Source organism: Pipistrellus kuhlii, unplaced genomic scaffold (assembly GCF_014108245.1).
Source record: "Pipistrellus kuhlii isolate mPipKuh1 unplaced genomic scaffold, mPipKuh1.p scaffold_m20_p_19, whole genome shotgun sequence".
Classification (NCBI taxonomy): Eukaryota; Metazoa; Chordata; class Mammalia; order Chiroptera; family Vespertilionidae; genus Pipistrellus; species Pipistrellus kuhlii.
In genome coordinates, this window is record NW_023425504.1 from 11319388 (window position 1) to 11323017 (window position 3630).

The 3630-nt window shown below is 42.4% G+C and overlaps 1 pseudogene; it reads right to left on the minus strand.

The window, feature by feature from the left end:
- Positions 1–655: 655 nt before the first annotated feature.
- On the minus strand, positions 656–1378 carry LOC118721944 (annotated as a pseudogene).
- Between the last annotated feature and the right edge of the window lie 2252 nt (positions 1379–3630).

A 3630-nucleotide genomic window follows, 5' to 3' on the forward strand; every position in this document is an offset into this window, starting at 1 on the left:
TGTCCACCAGATAATAGCATTTTATTTGTCTAATTTTGCCAGCCTACTTACCTAATGTCATAGAATATGTTGGTTCAGTATAGACAAAGTGATGTTTTAGGCTTCTTGCCTAATCAGATTTAAATGTACTTTTAAAAATTCCTCCTTCAAAAACCAGTGTTGTACTTAATGGAGAAACACTGGAAGCATTCCTGCTAAAGTCAGGAGAAAGTGAAGGATGCCCACTATTTCCACTATTATTTAACATATTTTATGGGTCAATGATTGGAAAATTTCTATTTTTACAAATATCTTCAGGTGAGTATCATAACCAAGAAAATTTGGGAAGTACTAATTTGAAACATGCTTTTGAAATCTACTTGCAGATTTTAAGTCTTGAACTATTGATCCAGAATAACCCACTGAAAACTCTTTACTAGTCCAGTTTTGTGAAAGTAAAGTAAGTTTTCTGAACATTTAGTTTGCTACATTTTCCTCTTTGGAAGCATCACAAATACTTTATTCTGGTTGTTTCCTAGAAGACACTGTTTCTTGTTTATTTCTGGCCCAGCATTTCTAGGCTGTTTTCCTTGGAGGGTCCATCTTCCTTGAATTGAGGTATAGCAAACCAAGTAAGTCACTAAAAAAAATGGTTTCTTATTAAAGGATGATCTCATTAAAATACATTTGATGTGTCTTGTTCCCTTTGTTCTTGAAACTTTTCAGATGGTAGGGTGCCTTTCACCTTAGATCTCATATTGATGACTCTGGGTATGCCCACGTGATTATGATTTTCTTTAATAGGTCCAACTCCTTTTAGTGTTCTGGAGATGTCTCATTCTCCAAGGTCATTATTTAAAAATGTAGCTGATGGTAAAGGATATGGAAAAAATCATGGAGAATGTCTTACCCTCCTGTCTGAGTTCTACATTGCCTTAAACCAGAGCTTCAGGTTGTAAGGGTCAGGGATCTTCTTTGGTGCTTAAAGTACTTAGCCAGAGTCCAGGGCATCCCTTCTTCTTGTACTCATCCTTCATGTCTCTGGCGGTCACATCCAGGCACAGGTCATAGCTGGCTAAGTAGACTATGGATAGAGCTTCTAGGACAGTGCAGCCATTCTTGCCCATCACCGCACTGCTTTAGCTCCTGTTGCCAGTTTTGATTACAAGCAGGCATGAGGATAGCCAACTCTTGGGGTATAGGTGGTGGATGGCTTCAGGAAGAGTACAGGCCTGCTTGGCACTGTGCTCTCCACCTCTTGGGGGTGGACTATGTAGATTCTTCCCACACTCACAATATTCTTTCAGAATTGGGAGAGCTGTTTGGAGGTTGCCATGACTCTTATTCTAACACTTCGTTTAAGTTATTAGCTAAGCCAATTAAGCAAAAGAAAGACATTAGCATTATAAAAATTAGAAAGAGATAAAGCCATTTTTATTCACAAATAATATGATCTTATATAATAAAAGAGTAATATGCAAATTAACCATCACTTTGCTACACCCAAAAGCCATGCCCACAAGCCACGCCCACAAGCCAATCAGGACTGAGTATGCAAATAAACCCAACAAAGATGGCTACTGCCATAGAGAGAAGGAGGGAGGCTTGGCTTTCCCAGCAATGAAGGAAGCCAAGCTTTCCACCTGCCGTTGCTAACCTAGGCCTCCACTCAAGGCTACAAAATTTCAATGATAGGAGATACATAAACCCAAACAGAAATGGTGGCAAGCATGGAGCTTGGAGCTCGAAAGAGCAGGAGGCTAGGGTTGCCCCTGGCAATGGAGGAAGCTAAGCTTTCAGCACACCATGGCTGGCCCAGGCCTATGCTCCAGGCTACAAAGTTTTAATTATAGAAGATACATAAATCCCAACAGAAATGGCTGTCACCACGGAGCAAGCAGAAGACTTGGCTCTGCTTCAGGCTACAAAGTTTCAATTGTAAAAGATAAATAAACCCCAGACACCAGGGCCACCTCTTGGGTCACCAGGGGTCATGGCCAACCTGCAAACCACCAAAGGCCCCTCGCTCAGGCTGCCCCATGCCCCAAGGGGACCCCCATCCTGATCTGGGACACCCTTCAGGGCAAACCAGGCCTCTATCCTAACAAAATAGTAATATGCAGATTGACCATCACTCCAACATACAATATGGCTGCCCCCATGTGGTCAAAGATCCTGCCCCCATGTGGACATAAGATGGCCACCACAAGATGGCCAGCAGGGGAAGGAAGTTGGGTGGGACCAGGCCTGCAAGGGAGGGCAGTTGGGGGCGATCAAGCCTGCAGGGGAGGGAAATTAGGGATGACCAAGCTGATAGAGGAGGGCAGTTGGGAGCAACCAGGCCTGCAGGGAAAGGCAGTTGGGAGAGACCAGGCCTGCAGGGGAGAGCAGTTGGGGGACAGGCCTGCAGGGGAGAGCAGTTAGGGGCAAACAGGCTGGCAGGAGAGCAGTTAGGCATCAATTAGGCTGGCAGAGGAGTGATTGGGGGTGATCAGGCTGGCAGGCAGAAGTGGTTAGGGGCAATTCAGGAAGGCAGGCAGGCAAGCAGTTGGGAGCCAGCAGTCAGAGATTATGAGAGGGATGTCCAATTGCTCATTGGGATCAGACCTAAACAGGCAGTTGGACTCCCTTGAGGGGTCCCAGATTGGAGAGGGTGCAGGCTGGGCTGAGGGACACCCCCCCCCCCCAGTGCACGAATTTTGTGCACTGTGCCTCTAGTTGTTTTATAACTGGAAACCAAGAATCAAATGAATAAATATATCAAACATTTAAGAAATTTTAGTTAGTTTTCAAGATAAATGAATTCAGCAAAGTAGCATGATACAAAGTAAATATCCAAAAAAATCAATTATATTTTTATAAATACTTTTTATTAAGTATTACACATAATAGTACATACATCTCCTTTCCCCCCCTATTAACCTTCCCCCAGCTTCCCTTACCCCCTGTTGCATGCCCTCATCCCACCTGCCAGTGTCTTGTGCACATTGGTTGCACTTATATTTTTATTGAATTTACAGCGAATGGAAGAGAGAGGGAGAGAGAAATAGAAAAATCAACGAGAGTCCTCAATCAGCTGCCACCTGCATGGGCTTGAGCCCTAAACCCTTGCATGTGCCCTGACTGGGAATCAAACCAGCAACCTCTTGGTGCATGGGTCGATGCTCAACCCCTGAGCCACACCAGCCATGCAATCAGTTGTATGTTTATATAATACACCAATAATGACTGTCAGAAAGGGAAATTAAGAAAAAATCTTATTTACAATTTCATAAAAAAATAAAGTACCTATGAATAAATTGAACCGAGGAGGTAAAATATCTGTACTTGAAAATTATAAAGTACTGAAGAAAGAGATTGAAGAATATGCAAATAAATGGAAATATATACCATGCTCATGTATAGGAAGAATTAACATTGTTAAAAGACCATACTGCCCAAAGCAATCTATAGATTAAATGCTCTTCCTAGGAAAATACCAATGTTGTATTTCACAGAACCAAAACAAATAATGCAAAAATTTATATGGAACCAGAAACAACAACAACAAAACCACATCATAATAACCACAGCAATCTTAAGAACAAAGTTGGAGGTATCATGCTACCTGATATCAAACTATACTACAAGGCCATAGTAATAAAAACAGAT